Genomic DNA, 20,328 nt, shown 5'->3' with positions numbered 1-20,328 from the left:
GAGCCACAGCACGCATGAACAGAGAGGCACGATCCCCTTTTTGGGCATGGTATCACCCCCCATTCACATCTTCCCACATGGCAGGCAGCACTCCCAAGTGGCACAAAGGAGTGGGCCGCACCATCGCTTGTTTGCCCACATGCAAATTTCCAATTTAACACCTGACATTTGAAAGTGAAGTAAAATGTGCTGGTTATTTTTTGTTGTTCTTAGCCTCACAATACTGCTTTACCTTCATGTTATAAACTGCATTTTCTTTCTTGTGTAATGGAATTTCAGTTAACTATTTAAATATATTTTTGCTTGGAAGCTAGCTCTTAATCCTTCTCTTTTAATTATGCAGGATATCCTTAAACTGTGCAATAAATTTGCAATTGCTGGTATTTAAGTGTAGCAGCATTTTTGAGAGTTCGAGCATGCATGTGAAGACCAATCTTTCCTAGTGCTTTTCTTAAGGGTTATTTTCTTAAGACTAGTGTACTTACATGCCACAGGACAAAATTTGGATCCCAGCTTGTGTAAGTGGTGTATGAGATGCAACCATTCTATGCATTGTAGTATATGTTGTAAGTCATTCCACTTCCCAGCACTTTACGAATTTCTCAAATAGGCCTGATTCTGAATTCTCTTACCTATCTCCTGAGTTAAAATAAAGGAGCAAAAAAAGTCCCCAAATATCTCCAACTTTCTTTCAAAATCTACCAACCGTTACTAAGGTTGGGAAGTGACACTCCTTTTATCTACATTTTAACATGATTAAAAGTCTGCAGGAATTTGGTGTGGCTTTTTTATCTCTGGCTTGTCTGAAATAGTTTGGTATTTGAGCACATCCCTAAAGCTACAGTCAAACTGCAAATTCACCACAAATTCAAGAACCTATTTACACAAACAATTATCAAAATGAGTAGTTTATTATTTTCTTCAATCTACTTTAGCCAAATTTCTAAAGTTATAGGCAGGAATTGAAAAAGGTTATAGATATTACTGGTGGACGTTCATCATCCAGTGAGTACAGATACCATAGACATAAATAACTATTTGTTTAGTAGTAATTACTTCACAAAGACAAAACCCACCATAAAGAAATCAGTAATAAAAATTTAAGATTCCCAGCAGAATGCTTAGTTAAGTAATAACAAAGAGAGACCTGAAGAAAAGACAAAAAATGATTGAAAAAATGGGATGGATGGAGGTGAAAAAGATGGTAGTGGGAGAGAAAACAACAGAAAGGCCTGCAATGGCAAGAGGACAGACAGAAAATCAAGAGGGCAGGGAGCTAAACTTTATCCTGTCAAGTTAACTGTCACTCTGTCTTTCCTCTCAATGACTGCAACTGTGGAAAGTGAGCTCAGAGAGGGGATGAATATTTGCTGCCTGTTGGACGGCCAGTCTGACACAGATTGAAGGAAAGCCTGCTCGGACCTTTTTCTGTGCTACTTATCCCAAGATCTTATGCTCCCTATCTTTCTTTCCTCCTATCTTTTCGATTTAAACAGATTAGGCTCCTTTCTGTACCTCCATCTCCAGTGATTAGTTTCTAAAATCCCTGAGGTCTCCTAGCAATGTTTTCCCTTCAAATTCCAGCTCTGGGTTCTGAGTATTCCTCATCTCTGCAATGGTTGTACACAGCTGTGCACCAGGGATCCCTACTCCCAAGTACATGGATGCACATGGAATAAAAAGGAAATAAGAGCTGGGAGGCTTGCATGTTATTCCTGAGACTTAACAGGCTTGATTAAAGGATGGTCTCCACTAAGTACAGCTTAGGTATTCAGCTCTGCTGATGGGTGGTTGGTCACTTAGTCATTTCGCATTTCCATGATGGATAGTTATTAATGCCTGGGTGACAAGGAATTCAGCGGGACATGATTAGCAACTTTTAGATACTTTACTGTAAAACCAACAACAGAAAAAGCTCCAACACTCACACCTAGTGGTGTGACAGAAGAATGCAGAATATACTAAATTTTAAGTGTCATTTTATCATAACAAATATTGCTTTTAGTTCCTTCTAATTGTTTGCTAAAGGAAAAGACCAGTATAACACTTTCAGACGTACACTGTTTGGAAAAAAATACAAAATAAAACTTTTTGAAAGTTTATATAAATACCTAACTTTCAAAAGTGCCTAACACTCATCAGTTAAAGTTAGATTCTTTATATTTTTGATGACAAATGTTAGCAAATTTTGATTATAGACAGAAAAAATAAGATTTTTTTAAACTCAAAATGTTTCCTGGATTCTCTCTTGACAGTTACAAAGTTCCAAGCAGGCATTGCGATAGACACGTCAGGAACGGTGCCCTGGTTATACAACAATTAAAAAACCCTGAAACCACTTCCTCCCTACCTCACATCTGATCTGTCCAAGGATTTTGCTGCTCCTTTGTTCCACCCCAAGGGAGGTCTCACTCGATCCACCTTCCTACCCACAGCAGAAGCCAACAGCTGGGGATGGACACTTATATATGTGCCTTTGCCTCCCCAGCCTTTATGACTCAATAGCGGAAAATGTTGCAGTCAGGTTGCCATATTAGGGTGGCACAGGACCAGGTCACAATCCCCTGTGACAGGGACAACTCATCTCATATAAGAGCAAGAGGTTGCCCCTTGCAGCCACACGAGACTGAACAAGGCTTGCAGTACTCACTTGGTTTCTGCCTTGTTATGTATTTTAGCAGTATTATGTTTCCAGCACAAAAGCTAGTAGTTACAACAGGTTTTCAGAAGGGAAAACACTTGAATCCTTTCATTACACAGGTGAAATATACCCAGTATCCTTTGGTCTGGATCCAGCTGGGTGACATCCCACAGGCGACTCACAGGATTTTAAACAACTCACTTGGCTTCACTCCTCCCTCTCTGCTTCTGACTCCTTCACCCCTGCCTGTGTGAGTGCTGCCCTTCATTGGAGCAAGCCTGCCAGCCTGCAGCTACCACCTCCCCAGCAAGGGGAGAGTCTCAGGTGGAGGAAAGACTGCCAGCACCAATGTCCAGCTGAGAGCTGGTCCTGGCTGCAAAGTTCCCATCCTTGGCCTGCTCCTCAAAGGGAAGCTCTGATATTAGTTGAGAGATGCTCAGGAGCCTTTTCAAACCACACAGCAGAGCCCAGGGCTTGCTGATTTGCCTCTGACCTTCATTAGAGAGTTAGTGAGGAGTACAACACTAAAAGCAGAACAGTATGAAGGGGAGGCAAGTTACAATTCAAAGCCAAGCCCAGTCCTGGCCTTACAAACAAAAAGGTAAACATAGTGCTTTTCACCTTTTTTCACTTTTCTCTCTTGGCTTTTCTTCCTTCCATTTATTTTTCTCCATATGTTATTTTTTTTCATAAACTTCATGCATGTGTATCAACCCTCTGGGAAGGAAAGCTGTCTAGGAACATAAAAGCTTGCTGCTGTAGCCAGATCCATAATTTAAAATACTTTAAAGATCTATTCTTGAGTGCTCACCCTAATACAGTGCTAGTGCAAAATTCAACCCTGTTAAACCCCTGCTGTCTGGGAGCACCCCGGCAACATCCTAATCCCTTGCAGGGCACTGTGTGTTTCTGAGGCACTGATCTTGTCCCAGTCAGGTAGGACAGTTATTACGTCACTCGTTGTTATGTCACCTGCTACTGTGTCACAGAGGCTTATGATTTGTCAGAACCACCCGCTGAACTAAATTCCTTAAATTTGAGTGATTACTGAAGGACATCAATGCTATGTATGAACGCCATGAAACAGAGCATCAGGGAGCCTGACCTTTGAATAGCAATCAGGATAAATAATGTTGGGAAAGTGCAAGGGTGACCAGCACAGGGGATTCCTGTACAGGAATAGAGCATCTCAGCTAGAACCTGTGCTCATATTTTAACTCTGCCCAAGCTTGTTATCACGCGTCAAGCACCCATTCCCATCTGAGCACTTATGTTTCCCTGGAAAGTACTTCTCAGCTATGCTTGAGACACAAGCTGCCTGAGGGATTAATTGTGTGTTGTGGATTTCAGCAGAAGCAGCTTTCACTGGAGTGATGGTCTTGATACAGCATTTCTTTCCCTCCCCCCTGCAATGTTTTAGGCAGGAAACAGTGGGTTGAGAGTATTTTAAAGGTATCTTTGCTTTCTCCATGCTTTCAAGTGGCTGCGGTGGGGATTAGCTCTGCCTAGTGTTAGTTGCAGCTGTCATAAGCCCAGAGAAATAGAGAGAAACTGTATTGCTCTGAACACCAGGCAGCCTCTTCTCTTCAGTCAGCAGCACCTGAGATGAGGGTACAGGTGACAAAACTCTCATACGCAAGGGAGGAAGAACACCAGAGGCTGGCGTGCACTCAGAGCATTACTTCCACCTCTCCACACTGCCTACGTGGTAAAGAGAGGGAATCTCAGGTACAGAGGTTCAAATGCAAATAATCTAGTCTGAGCAAACTTTGTGGTTTCTCCTGAGACACCTATGACATTCAGAGTATTACTTTGGCTTGTACTTGCAGTCAACTAAATAGAAAAAAGTTTAAAACCTTTTTTAATAATGAATAAAGCCTGTTACTGACGCAGTGGGGCCAGGGGCATGAAGATGAACTTGCTAGCTTATCTTTTGTTGCTTAAAAGACCAGACTGAGAAGGATTACTTGAAACTTCTGGCCTTTCTCTGTCTCTCCTTGTTGCCTATTTCCAGACGTTGTCTCCAAACTTTCCCTTCCCAGGCAGGTCTGGACCTTTCCTCCCCCTCTTAGTTGGCCTGTCTGGTTTCCCTGTGCCCTCTGAGCTTGGAGGCTAACCTGCTTTCACCTAGAAAGAGGAGAGCAGGATGTACTGCAGCCACAGTTGCTTACCCCTTTGTTTCAGCGCAAGACACATTCCCACATATTGCCTCCGTATTTCCATACTCCCAAGACATATTCTCTGACCTCTTGCCAGGACATTCCTAGAGACTCCCTCACTCCCTGGGCCAGGGAGAGGGTGATGTCCCAGTCAGGACTTTATGCAAAACTACTTATTCTTTGTTAAACTGATCATTAGAAAATTAATGACAGGGCCACAGCCAAATTCAGTGCTCAAACTGAGTGAGGAAAAAGCTGGAGGCTTTGGATGAGTTTTGTTCGAGTTTGAGGTGCTTCACTTTGAGTGAAAAAGAGAAACATTTAAAGGAGAAACGAAATATGGTGTTGTACTATGAGGTTTCATGTTACCATTGCACAGCAAAAAATAACACTGCCAAAGCTGCTGTACAGAAAGTTCAGGTGTACGCGCACACATGCAGAGCTTGTCCTTTTACTGCCAGACCTGGGCAAGATGCAAGTGAGATACCATGTAGCCTCCTTGTGTGATTGCCTGTGGATCCCCCACAGCAGCCATCCTTACTCTGGGATGAAAAAATGCAGTGAACTTTACCCTTTAAAAGGTGTCAAAAAGAGGGAAAAAGAGAGAGGGAAGGTAAAGATCATGTAGCAGGACCAGAGGAAATAGCATAAGTGTGCTGCTGTAACTAATGGCAGATTAAGCGACCTTCCACATACAGAGGGCAAATCCCAGAGAGACTAAACTGCCCAAGACCATGAAGGACCATCTATTTTCAGTGTTCACAACAAACACCCTGTTCTCATAATAAATACAATCATGTGCTGAAGTCCGTTCTTAATCACCAAAACTTAGTCAATACAGTTACATATATGATCACAGTTGATAGGCTACCTAGAAGACAGATATATTCAGACCTAAAACATGAGAACATGCTACATTTACCATGATTTATTCTTATATGCTCATGGAGAAGCAGTGTGGGAAATTCCACAAACATAGATCATGTCTGTCAGGGCAGCCAAAGAAGAATATAGGCAGAGTTAAAAAGAAAAGCAGCAACACAGTATTGACAAGACTCTAAAGATGTTTCAGTTGTTTAAGTAAATAACATACTCTTAAATGAGCCACCTTTTCTCTGTATCAAAGCTACCAAGCTGCAAATAATTAATAAACTCTTTGAATTTGAAATAATCTGTCTCTTTAATTTAAACCAACATCACGAAAAATAGCTTTTTCAGGGATACTCAGCCTTCACAGTGAAGGGAATGAAGCATGGTGGCATCTCTTATCATTCTACTAAAGTACTGTGTTATTTGCCCAGCTAAAGGTAATCATTTTGTGAAAATAAAATGTACATCATTAGGAAAAATGGAGCAGAGGTCTGCTTAACATTGCATTATTAGGACATGATCTAAAGTTCTGTAAAGTGAATGGTAAGACTTCTATTGAAAACAATGGGTTTTCAACCAGATTCTTCCAAACTCTTACTACAGAAATGTTACAATGCAGTACTATTCAAGACAAGCATTCTCAAGTACTCTAGCAGCAGACAGCTGTTAAAAATGTGGAGTTGCAAGTTTCTTTTGCTTTTCCGGGAAATCCAGCTGCAAGTGAAAAGACTTACTGCTCCCTCAACAGCAGCTTATTTTTCTTATATCCTGATCCTGTCTCAGTAAAGGAAAGAGAGAAACAGAAATCGGTCTTCAGAGTTGTTTGCTTTGGAGATACACTCCCTAGTGAAATTCTACAGTCCATTCAGGATGCAAAGGCCTGATCTGCAAATTATTGCAGGGAAAGGAATTTTAATTCACATCAACAGACTTTGGGTCAAAACAGGAAATTGTGGTCATTCCTCTTCTATTTTTACTAGCTACTGCCCTGGTTTCATTTCTGGAGGTGTTGAAAGCAGCAAAAGCAGACATCAGCTTAAGAAGGGAAGGCTGATTTTCTCCTCTGCTTTCCCAGCCCTGAAGGGGGGTGAAACCTGAATAGACGGAGGAAGTATCTCACTGTCAAGAAATTTCCAAACTTCCAGGTTGGAAGGTTTTTGTCCTCCTGCATAGCAGTGACCATGAGTGCTGACTGCCCTAAATACCGAGGCCATCCCCTACATCATCACTGCCCTCGACGGTCCCTGCCCAGAAACCCCCATGTGAGAGCAGTCTCCCCGCCCGTTATATTAGGACCCAGAGGGAGCAGTGGGTGGGCCGGAGGAAGGGGATTTTTGGAGGAAGCTGCTGCGCGCTGAAGGAGCTGTGTCGGCGCCGCTTCCGTGCTCCCTCTGTGCCAGCAGCCAGCACTCAGCGCCCGCCCGAGGTCGGCGCGGCACCTGCCGGCGGCTCCCGGGTCCCAGAGCCGCATCCAGGGACACCGGGACCTGCTGGTCCGGGAGACGCGGAGGTTTGGCCAGCCGAGTACCAGCTGGGTTTGTCTGTTTGTTTTCCCCGGGGAGCGCTGGTGGGGTCCCCGGGCAGCGGCGAGCAGAGCGCGCCGGGCGGCAGCGGCGGCCCCCGGGCGGCAGCGGCGGGGCCGGGCGGCGGCGGCCCCCGGGCGCGGCGGGCGCTGTCCGCCCGGCGCGGTGCTGAAGGCGCCCGCAGCCTTCAGGGGCCCCGCGGAGGGAGAGCCGGACCCTGCTGGGGACCCGGCTGAGGGCCCCTGTCCCTGTCCCTGTGCCCGGCCCAAGGGGCGCTCCTCAATCCCAGCTGGGAGCAGGGCTGTTAAACTTTCCCCCGAGACTCTCTGCCCTCCAGCCTCTGCTCCTGAGGGAGGGCTGGAGCTCTGGCGCCGCACCTGCTGCGCTCCCTGAACAACCTTTGAAGAGCTGTGCTTCTGGTCTTGGGGACCAGAGTTATTTCTCCTGGGGGTCAGAACCCCTCCTACGACAGGTATCGTGCATTATGGGGCATCAGACACTTAGTCCCTCTTCCTGTGTCTGGAAAAGGTGTCTGTGGAACAAAGATGTTCCAGGGAGGGGGCTAAGGGAAGGGCTGATCATTGAAGCTGATCACAGATGCGTTTTTTCTCATGTGTTTTGCAAAAGCTACTTCTGACTTTTAGAAATATGTAGGATTTTAGGAATTTTTCTAAGTTTTTGTGGTGATTTTTGCTGATATTTTGTTGAGCTGGGGTTAGTGTGTATATCAGTGGTGTTGCTATTCTGGGATATGTTGTTCAAGACATCTAGAAAATCAATTGAAACTGGTGTTTTTGATCACAGCTTTTGCTTAGACAAAAAGATATTTACCATCTATGAAGCATGTTGGTATTCCTGTTAATCCCTCTGCTTGCTTTTGGAGGAGTGGGATGAAAAAGAGTAAGAAGAAGAAAAAGAGGAGTTGTGGGAGTCTTAAGAAAGCAGAGAGGAAGAACTATAAAGCTATTTTCTGAGGGCAGAATTGAAAGAGCTTTAACTAGAAGTGCCTGAGTGCTGCAGGATTAGACCTTTTGAAAGATGACCAATTTGTTTAACTTTTCCCTTTAAGTAATCAGAGTTTATTCTGACTTAAAATATTATCATGTCCTGAGTTCAGGACTTTTTTGTGTAAAACAAAAGTAAAACATGGTAAAACAAAGTGCTTGCTCCAAAAAGCTTACAGTCTAGATAAACAAAAGGAAGATCGTTACCCGATTTTACCAATCAGAAGCTGAAGCATCAAAAAATTAAGGAGAAGGAAATCTTCTAGTTTTTTTTCTTTCCCAAGAGTCAGATCCAGTACCTAAGAAGAATTATAACAGATACTTCCATCCTGAGGGACTGGTGCTAGGAGTGACCAGGCTGAAGGACCCGGGTGCCAGACTACAAAGGTGGCAGCTGGGAGAGTGAGGAGGGCAAGGACTGTTCTTGCCAATACCACGCTATTCTCTGACAGAGACCCTGAATTTCCCTCCTATGAAAAAGCACATATTAAATTAACTTTACTGTTTTGAATTCTAAACCTTGTTTTTAGATTTGGCCCAAGAAACATTTTCTTGATTCTTGGGTCAGATGATGCTGCAACCAAGCATTCAACTGTCAAATGTTCTATTTCATGTTTACTCCAGTATGTCTGGAGTAATTATGGTTGTGTGCACTACATGATTAGCTTAGCCAGTAATGAGTTATTGTTGCACTGCCCTATAAATCTAACATGCTGCTAAACTAATTACTATCTTACATATTTTGTAAAGCAATCAGTCTGAGCTAGCTAAAGTGAAGTGAAAAATACTGAGATTAAAAGCATAAAACAAACTGTGGCTAGTATCTAATTAAGCAGAGAACAATATGGTGAAATGCAAATGTGGACAGTTCATATGAAGTTATTCTAGGAAGCCTGTCCAAATTTGACAAGGTCCTATTTCAGTGAATTTCATTGTACTCCATTGAAGACTGAGATATCTGTCTTGGTTCAAATAGGTATTGTATATTCACAATGTTAGAATTTTAACTGGGTAGAATTTTAACTGGCTAGAGAAATGGAAAGAAGAGAACAAACTTTCTGTTTCTAATGCAAATGTATATATATTTCACACATACCACACAAAGGTAAACTACTGCTTCATACAAAATATATGGCTAATGCAAAGATTTAAGACTGTGTAGTCTTTTGGCATAACTATGTGGATGCAGTGGATGAGGAACAGCTTCCTCTGTTCCAAGCACCAAGGTCAGAGGTTTGAACATTATCTTCTGAGATGTTTACTCATGCCTAACTTTATCTCAGCTCTGATATCATTGACATTATCAGCCCATTTTTATTGTTATAGTTAAAAATGTAAATAGATTGTTTCTGACCTTTAGCAGTGTCAGGTACCATAGAGTAAGATTTTCAGTTAATAAATGACATGAGTTAAGCAAATAGATTTCTTTGCTACTTTCACCCTATCTGATTAAGAGTTATAGCTGAGTTAAAGTCACATCAGACCTAACAGGTAAAACATATGCCACAGCTCTACAGTACAAAGTTGAAAATAAAATGTATCACCAGTAATTTTTTTGAACCTTCAGCTATAAAAAAATTAAATAGAACTATAAAGGTGTTTCAGCAATGGAGGTATCAAGTTATTTGTTCCTGAAATATAATATAGTTTTTGCTAGAAAGTCTCTGAGCTGATAAATCATTTTGATGGACATGAGCATAAGTTGTCCCACTGGCCTCAACGGCAGAGTCTAGATCACTCGGTGGACAGCAATCCAAGAGAAATGAAAGGTTGGCATTCTCCATCATTTACCCTCCATGCAGCCACAGTGCTGCTCTAGGACATTTGTGATACAAATGAGATGATTCTAGGAAAGCTTAAGTCTATGCACCCTGCCTACCCCATAGTCTGTTGCTGAAATAAAGTCTGGGAATTCTAGGAAGCAGCCTGTCACTGGTTTATTCCAGGTCTATCACGTAACATTGCAAATTCAGCAAAGAATAGGCTTGGCCCTGCAGTGGAATACACTCTGGTCATATCTAATAGCATTATTAAGGCAGGCAAGTGCTCACCAAAAGGAGTAAGGAGTAATTGCAAAAGGAATTACTAGCTTTCAGTGAAGAAAAAAATATGGTACAGAAGTAAATCTATGAAATACCAGTAGACTAAAAACAGAAATCAGAGGAAAGGAGTTGAACATACCCTTTTGGACGGCAACTTGTCCTACTGTAATTTGAGAGGTTCTGGATATATATTAAGGATAGACATTATCACATTATCTTGTCCTTTGTTTCATTTTTATCTCTCTGTTGAATCTGTAAAGCTAAGTGTGGTTTGCACTTTATTAGGTTATGATGTGACAAACCTCACTGGAACTACACTGATTTATACCAGCTGAGGAATGAGCCTGAAGATCCGGAGGGATCATCATGATAATCTAATTTAATTTGCTGAATGACATAAACTGTTTTTACTTCTGTTTCTTTCACACTAGTGTATACATACAGCTTTCAAAATCGCTTAACTGTTATTCTTAGTTGTTCAACATTTTACAGTGGTGTGAAATGGAATATTTTTAACATATCCTTGCAATTTTTTCTCATAGTATTATATCTGAGGTTTCCACATGTGCTTTCTAATACAACTCTTCTATTTAAACTCTTTTATTAGTACAACAATATACATGTATACAGGTGAACTAGAGGAGTAAGCATTGAGAAATGTATGTGGTATCATCATAGATATTACCTGCAACAATGTAATATGGTCTTTGCTGATTAAAACATAGTGTTTGCTGAGAATATTGCTTACTAAAAATCACTGTAACCATTTTGGATCATTACAAAAGCTAGTTGAAAGGCAGTTGCTAAAAAGCACTTTGGCCACAGTAAATCCTACATTTCATTAAATCTGTTATGTAAAGTTAAGTTTATGCAAACTTTGGTACTAATTCCATGCCAAGATCTCAGTGGAATTTCTCCACTGCTTTAAATAAGATTAAATTCTAACTGCTTAATCTCCTAGAGTCTGTCCCATGTCTGTAAAATGGGAATATATACAGCTATTTCAAAGTGATGTTACAAGGTGCTAAATTGTATTAATACTGCTGAAGTACTTTGAGATTTTTCTAAAGAATTGGCAAGTGTGTTTACTCTGGATAAGGAACCTTTCAAACTAGGTGTGACATTTTATGTTTTGTTGTAACATATTCCTATAAATTTAACTGAGATAGGACTTCATTTTCATAGGTGTTTTGCTGGTATACCCATAATTGAAAGAATGTGAACTACTTGATGCATTTTCCCTAGCAAATTCACAATAGTGACATACAAATATCCTTTAATTAGTTTTCAGATTACTTTATATGGAAGCACTTACCTTCAGATTGGCCAAAAGTAACTGTGGTAGCGGATGGATCCTGTAGAGAGCCCAGTTCAGTTCTTGGGATCAGCCCAGATTACATTATGGAATCCTGTAATGCATATGGAGCAAATGCAGCTATTGAGATCAGAGACAGGTAATGAAGTAAACAGCTTCTGCTGTTATGCACTCTCTTCTACTATGAGGACACCGTGCTAAATGGAAGACGATGGGATCTTAGGGTTTATATAACTATGTGAATCTTCCTAAACCTTGTTTGCACAGCACTGTTTTTTCCTACAATATTTTTGCCAATATGTAGCAATTAACTAACATCCACCGGATCTTACTGACATAACAGGGACATTAGGAGACTTAATGAAGTCATCCACCAGAAGACAGGGTTTGCTGTTATTTTTAGATCTTCAAATCCAAATTTTTCATTCTTTGTGAGATGTTCCACTGAAACTAGATATTCTTCTAGTGTTAAAGTAAAACCAGATGGGTTTGTAGGGTATAAAAACTGTATCTGTGCTTGCGTGCAGGTGTGCATGTGTGTGTGCAGATGCTCGATAATGTCAATGACTGGAATCTTGAACTATAATTGCATAAGCACACTTCTAATAAGAGTTAATAAATAAATTGTTAATAACACCTTACAAGAGTAGTGTGTACCATACATCACTATGTCTCAACCTGGATCACTGGTAGTTTGTCAGACATCACAAGGTAGCTTGCAAAATGGTCTCTCTCCTCCCTCCAGAAAAGTCTCCCAAACAATCCTACCCATACGACCAAACCACTATGGAAAAATAAAAAGTGTTAACATTAATAATACAATAAATTCATATGAAACCCATTCTGGCAACGATGCACAAAATAGTCCATGGAAGTATTTCCAAAGAGCTAGGTGGTGGGTGCTAGGTGGCCCATTTGTCTTTAGAAATTTTGAGAACTACTCTAAGCACATCAAAACAGGTTTTATAGTTATAAGCAATTTACTGGTTGGCTAGTCCTTGTAATAGCTGTTTATTAAGGCATATATTAATGACTTCTTAACCTTTAGCAAATTATTTATGTGTTAATTAATGAATTGCATCTTTTTGTAAGCATGCTGCCAGTGTTATTAATCTATTCTCAGTATCATGGAAGACGGATACCCCCAATGGTCTCATTCAGCTTTCTTGGCAAGTAGAATAAGTGGGAGTGAATAAACAAGGTTATATATGAAATATTGATTAGAAGGAAATGATTACCACATGAATTGAGTAATTCTACTAAAATATTAAGGGAAGGTGATAAGAATAGAATGTTCCGGAGACTCTGCCAGTTTCCTTTTCCATGCACTACATTATTAGTATTGCACTGTTAATCACATTCAGTCATTGAAAGAAAAGAGAAAAAAGCTGTTGGTGAATAGGCAGGGAAATGTCAGGCTTTATGCAAGATGCAGATGTTCTTCATTATGCAGGGTACAAAGACTCTGAGAAAGGAGCTCATTAGTAGAACTGGGTGAATAATGGCTTGTCTTGTTCTGTGGTCAAACCAAAAAAAAAAAAAAAACAGGAGGGGAAAAATGATCAAATTAAGCAGAAGATTTTGAGGGTTTTTTTTTCCCCTGGAGGAAAAAGAGAGAGATTGGGTGGGGGGAAGAGGGGTAGGGGGAACGGAACTAAAAATGAAAAGCTGAGCTCTAATCAGCTCTGCCTGGTAGCAATTGGACAAGTTATCCTCTTCGAAACAACTGATGAGAAAAGATATTCTTCAGGCTAAAATGAATAGGGTATGTCTATGGAGTCAGACGCATGAAGTTGCGTGTTCATTCTAGTCATGTCCTGAGATAGCCAGACATAAGTATCCTTTTTGGAAGCTATGTAATCACTCAGCATGGACCCGAGTCTGAGCTATGAAGCTCTCCTGAGAACAGGTGTCTGCCTCAGGTGCTACAGATGTGCCTTTTTTTCTTTCAACTCAACACTGAGAAAGCAACAGCATACAGCTGTCACAACTTGTGACTATGTCACAGGTCTTCATTAGCTGCCATACTAATCAGGCAGTATTAGGAGGTGATGTTTACTGTATCTTTTTGCCTTGATACAGTATTCTACATAGATCAGTAAGCTTTGCTGGAAATGCCTTGGAGTTGTAAGAACCTTTACTTCTCCTACGCTTACTTCTATCTACCTTCTTGCTCAACAGTGGCATGAGGTAAGCATCTCTGCTCCTTCTTTTGTGTCAGAAACTAGGAAGGTTCTTCACATTCTTCTGTAAGATCAAGAAACAATTGACTTTCTTTGAGTAAAAAGAGAAATAGTCTGTTATTAAGCTGTGCTCCCAAAGAAATCACACTTATTAGAAGGTAATGAATAATGTGAAAAATGTTCAGCAATATGACCTTTAGATGAGAGGACTGAGATCTGCTTTTTATCACTGTCATATGTAGTATTTGAATATTCAGAACATTAGTCAAATGTTTATAGCAGAAAATGTCCATTAGAGTCGTATCTGGCTTAGGGATATGAAAGTGTGTATTTGAAGATTTTTTTGTTAACACATTTTGAGGGTTTCATTTTACCAACAAAAACAGAGTAAATGTGAAGAGTTTTGTGAGTTTGACTGGAGGTTTAAAATGCTGGATTCTGTTCAACTATGGAATAGAGGCTCCAGTACAGAATTCTTTCGTGCCAAGAAAAGCAACTGAAACATGAGTAATGAGGGCCCATTGTTAGCCATTACTCTTTAAAGATCTATTTTTCATTTTTAAAGGTTGCACAAGCACAGGTTATTTTTGGAAGTAACTTCTCCCTTGGTCCCTCTTCAAAATCACAGAACACACATTCTTATTCAGTAAGGAAAGGTGAATACCTTAATTCAAGCATCTTGTACAATAAAAGCTAGACTTTCAAGGGAACTCATGAGCAGCTTTTTAAGAGTACAATGTTCAGAATCAGGACCCAAGGTTCAACAAGATTTAGCACTCAATACCTTAAGCCCTTCTGAAAATCTTGTTACATGGTGCCAACATGAGAATTTAGCCATTTGATTTTTTTTTTTTTCCCTATATGGATGAACCATTCAGTGAAATGCACTGTGTTTTCCAGGTCATTATGTAACATTTGAAATTAAATCCAATGTATTCCTAATTTGCACTTCCATAAATGCTTTCATTCTCATTAGATCATCTTAACACTAAGTTAGTAGACTAAGCAACTGTGACTGCTTTTTTGTTATTGAATTACAGAATCAGTGGATGTCAGGAATGTAAATGAATGTACTGCTAGCCTCTTACTGAATTCAAATTGATTTTCAGGCAGAATGAAAATTGGCTGAAGGACCATAAACAGAAGATAATAGACCACTGAGGAGAATTACCAAGTGAAATGCCTCAGGGACATACGTTAGGCCTCATGCTATTCAATTTATTTTATTTAGATGACAAGGCTGACTCTACAAGACACATTTTCAGCTCTGCAAGACTGTAGACCATTTAACTTCAAACGAAGAAACATGACTAATGACTTACATGGCTATTTTACAAAAATAAGGTATTTGTCATTAGTCTGAGCTGCCATGCTTCTCCCTACCCCTTCTCACCTCCAGGGAGCCTTATAGAGGAGTCTGGGCTATTCTGTCTAAACCTACTGCCTAGCTTGTGGTAATGCCCTAAAGACTGTTCAGCCTTTACTTTGTTATAGCCTTACATAAAGATTTGCCTTAAATAAAGATTTGCATGACATGTCTTGTCACAGAAGGCCAAGTGCACTATGAATGAAAGCCAGTTGATTTCAGATAGTTGGTCCCTTTCCCCCGCATTTGTGGATATTCTCTAAAAGGCACCGAATCGCTCACTGCAAGCATATGGATATCCTGAACTGGTTGATGAAGGCGCTTTCAAACAAAGTTCTATTGGACAGCTTAAATGCTGTTACATGGTTGTGTGTAACATGCATTGAGGAAGCATTCAGACAGTCTTACTAGTGAAATAAAGCTATTACCACAGACCAGATGTGATATGCTTCACTGAGATGACTATTACAGATTCAGAGGGAGAAGGAAACAGAAACAGGATTTTTAAACAGATAAACAGTGTACTGGTATCCAAAGGTAACTGAGAGGAGGATGTAGAAGGATTAATGATGCTTTTCTCTGCAAATGTATTACATGCTCACGAACCTTTAAAATATAGGCTTGATCCAAATCTCTTGCAAGTAAAATTTCACTGATGTCAATTATCAATAGCTTAAGCAAGATCAGAATCAGCTCAAGATTTTCCAAGTATTTCCAAAATAAATTTACTGCAGTCCAGACCATACAGAATGCAATCATTCTGAAAATACACAAAATGTAGATAGCTGTCCGTCTGCCTATCCACGTTCATAATACTTAGTATTAAATAATATCTAGCCAATACGCTAAATGGGTGTCTACACATTTAAAACCGCACGGATTTCTTTCAGACTTAACCCTACCGGGTCTCTGGATCAGATAATACTAATTGCTACACTTCTTATTTCTACTACCCTCCTGCCCCCTGAATAAAAAGGGAGGGATAGACTGAGTACTGAAAAGAAACTACTCTAGTCAAGGTCTTCCTTCTTGAAATTTCAAAATCCAGTTAATTCTCTAACCCCTTTTCATTAACATCTCTGGTGTATTAGCCCTATTTTTCCTTGACATATTCCAGCAGTCAGCCTATGAAAAGACTCAACCATGTCCACTACAATGCTCTGTGATATTTATCAGAAACATCTTTTTTTTTGGGGGTAGCAGTTCTATTTTTTCTGAGCAGTTTGATACAGATTAGCATTAGGCTTTCTTTTGAGAGTTAAGGTCTTTTCCTTTGATCTTCTCACTCCTGTATCTAAATAATACCTTTTGCTCTGTGGTGTAGTAAATTGATGGCATATCATCAGGTTGTCCTGGTCACTAACCTGCCAGTTCAAGGAAAGGAGCATGTGGTTACTTCGTTACCTCTTAAAAGATGATAAGGAGCTGTTGCATTGAATGAATTTTAGGAGAGAATATTTTTTAGGACAGAAGATTTTTTTCAAAGAAAAATGCTAGAGTTTAATCTAAACAACAAACATCTGTGCTTTGGACTGTATCCATTGTCCATGGACTGCATCCATTGTTATTAATATGAGGAAGCTCATTAAAGATGAGATTAATCAGGAGTGATAGCTCATTTGATTAAGAAAGGGTTCTGGTGATTAAGATATAAACAGTTATAATGACTGTTCTACTTTCTTTTAGTTTTGCTCCATCTTTTTGATTTCTCCTGAGTAGTTACACACAAATCATTTGAATGCTTTTAAATACCTTGCAATGAAAACTTAATCTTCTTCATGTCTGTGGTCAAAATCATTTGCCTTCTCCCACTGTCAGCAATGTTGCACATATATAGTCTAGCATCCTCACTGTAGCCTCAGGAGCTGGACTAATAAGGAAAAATGAACCGGACATTCTCCTCCACCCCTGAGGTTTGATGCTGCAAATATTTCCACATTTCACTTTCAGTGTGTGAGTGGTCTCACTGAACTCAAGGAGAGAAATTGTTTGTAAAACTATGAAAGAACAAAAGTGTTTGTTGCACTGAGGTATACCACTAATCTATTTTTTCACTGATTAATTTTATTCACCTCTCCCTTTCTTGTCTGTGTAAAGCAATTATAGCCAAACATTTAAAGGCATTTAGATATCCAACTTTCAATTCTTTTTTTCCCTCGCTTCTCAGTTTCCAATTTTGCATCTTTGTAGATAAATAATTACTTGATAGGTGTGAGCAAGTACTTCTCTATATGTCCAAGTATAGTTCTGTAGGTAGAGAGGCTTGCCTTTTTTTTTTTTTTTTAAAACAGATCATGAAGAATATATTCCATCAGTCTTTCAGCGTCTACAAGATGGATATAGAATCCAGAGTGAATGAACTGACTGCATCACATCCAGTGTAGCAGGAGACTCTTTAAGATCACAGCAGCCGTCATCGAGGGGGACTACGTTGTCATTATGGAAGAAGTTGTTGCCAGAACGCTGAATTTTGACACTGGTAAGTTTGGAATTTGTCTTACAGGCTTTTGTGCATACTGATACATCTTAAGATCTGGTACATAAAGAAATCTTTTGGTCATGCAACACAAAAAGAAAGGAAATGCATTACTGTCAGTGCGTTGGGGCACTCAAGGCCAAATATATTTTAACTTAAGCTTAAAATAAACAAATACCACAAAGAATTACTAGTATATGAGGCAAAACAGTCTAAAGCTCTTGGAAATAACACATATATAGGCTGAAAATATAGCTGAACACTGCCTCATCTTTTGGATTATTTGACTTTCAGTTTTCTGCAGTGGGTAATGTTTGCTGCAGCCTAAAGATAGTGGAGGGCAACAGAAAGTTCTTACTGAAATATGAATGAAAAGAAGATAAAGTTATGTCCTTTTTGATGTCTGTCCAAAAACTATTTATTAGACACTACTTCCTACCATGAATTTTCTTGTCATTTTGAATTGAACTAATATTTCTATTAGTCACATAGCACAGTTTGCATGTAAGGACATCTAATATGATCCTGCACTTTCATTTCCACATTGTGCACATTCGAGAACAAATATATATTAAACTATTACACTAATAAAATGTAGACTTTACAATATTCAGATGTGGCCTATCTCAGGTTACTGATGTCACAAGCACGTCAAGGCACACTTGTATCCCACAGTTTTTTTCATCTCACTAGTATATCATTTTCTCTGGAAATACAGCTTCCTCTGGGAATACAATCACAGAACCACAAAAATAAATAAGAACAACTATTTTAGGTTTACCTTATGACTGTGTTCCAACTGTTCAGTTTTCATGGAGGTTTTACAGGTAAAATGTCCTTTAGATTGTTTTCAAAGGAAATTGGAAGATCCTCAAAAACATTATCTATTTAAATCCTATTGAACTTTGAAATGTTGTTGAAAATGGTATTATTGTGTGTAAGGAAGGCAGATGAAATCCTTGAATTTTCTAAAAATAATCTTGGTTAAAAACTTAGGGATTTCAGAATTTTAAACCATTCTCATAACTTGTATGAAAGTGATCTACAGAACATTTTTATGGAGATCTGTGCTTAATGACACCAGAAAAATAAATATTCATTTGTTCACTTGAAGGATCTGGTCCATTCACAGTCGGCAGTAGCTCAAATACTCATTTATCATATCCTAGTGGATTAAAACCATAGCCTCAAGCAGAGTACACTGATTTAATCTAATGCTGAGGTAAGAAGGGCATGAATCATGCAGGCAGGATTTTCACCTGAAAAGAAACAGCTGTAGCCTATGCAAACATGTTCTGACAGCTGCTGAAAAATTATGACCTGATAGCTGTTCAGAATTTTGTCATACTCCTAAATTGTGATTTCTGACAAATAGACACATACTCTATCAAAGGGGTGAATCAACATTTTGCTGTACATCTGGATGCTTTTACAATATGTCATGATTATTTCTCTCTTGTCCAGATAACCAGCACCAAAATCTTTGTCAGATAAACCAGTACCCAAATCTTTGACAAGCAATGGCCATGACTCAGCAAAGCAGATAAGCCTGAGACTGCCATTAAGGAAACGTTAAAATTTTTGCTGCCTCAGGCTTGCCAGCGGAATTATATGACCAAATTTACGTCTATGTTTCTAAGGGAGAAACCAGCCAAATATATTTAATTTTGATGGTTTAAAGTACAGCTAACAGAAAATGAGATTAAGATTCTAATTGACATTTATGTTATTGTGAAAACAACAATCACTTCTAAATGTCGTCTTGTTTTAATTTATCCACTTTCTGGCAGGCTGTGGAATTAATCTTGGTCTGAGAGCCTTAGAATCATCAGAAGAATTAATTTAGAGGATTGCTACAGCAATGGATCAGAATATCTTTGAAGCACTTTCTGCTAAAATATAACACCCAAAGCAAGCAACAGAAGATTTTAAGAAGAATGGATTATTTACTACCCTGCCTGAATGAACATTATGAGTGAGATCACTGTAGTAACTAACACACAGACCCATTCTTTTTCTGCAGTGCAAAAAAATGGGTAGTAATTTTACACACACACACACACGCACACTCTGGAGAAAATGGCAAAGGACATCTTTGACCCTTTGAAAGGGAATGTATCTTCCATTTGCCACAATTTCCATTTGAAAAACATGGTTGAATTTCAGCATGCTTTGAAATAATTCAGTAAATAACACGAGTGGCCAAATTATCAAAACTTGTGACTTTTTTCCAATGAAAATATTCTGAAAAGTAGGAGGTGGTTAAAAGTACAGGGGAAGAAACTTTTGTGAAAAGTATCATAACTGCTGGAGTCTGTTGATTCTTAAGTTTCAAAGAGGGAAGTGTGGGATTTCTTTTTTTTTTCATAGAAACTGAAATTTCACTGAAAACACTATAAGCCATAGGACTTCTATGGCATATTACTCATGTACTAGGGTAGAGCTTCAAGAGAATTTCTTACTCTCCATGTTGCTCGTCAAACAATGTCTTTGCTTTTTCATTTACAGCATATGTATTTTTACATGAAAGGTAGTGTTTCTATTTAGTGTGTAATGTACATATATACATACACACGCCTGCTACTAAGATGCTCTTTTTCTATCTAATCTGAAGTGTGCTATACCTTCTTTGCATTCAGATACTGTAATACTGCTGTTTACATCTAGGACAAAATGTATACTTTATGTAATACAGATGGTTAGGATAGGATGACTGTTAGACCAATTATTTCCATGTTTCTTGAGTGGA

The 20,328-nt window shown here is 39.3% G+C and overlaps 1 long non-coding RNA gene across 1 annotated transcript; it reads left to right on the top strand.

Moving 5' to 3' along the window:
* The first annotated feature begins 7,097 nt into the window (after positions 1-7,097).
* LOC106483361 (uncharacterized) lies at positions 7,098-20,275 on the top strand. The gene is made up of 3 exons (XR_001292359.2): positions 7,098-7,205; positions 17,395-17,582; positions 19,370-20,275. It is a non-coding gene; the product is annotated as an uncharacterized lncRNA (long non-coding RNA).
* The last annotated feature ends 53 nt before the right edge of the window (positions 20,276-20,328 follow it).

This window comes from Apteryx mantelli, chromosome 10 (genome assembly GCF_036417845.1).
Source record: "Apteryx mantelli isolate bAptMan1 chromosome 10, bAptMan1.hap1, whole genome shotgun sequence".
NCBI classification, from domain to species: Eukaryota; Metazoa; Chordata; class Aves; order Apterygiformes; family Apterygidae; genus Apteryx; species Apteryx mantelli.
The sequence above is the reverse complement of the archived record's forward strand: the minus strand, read 5'-3'. Positions and strand labels throughout refer to the sequence as shown.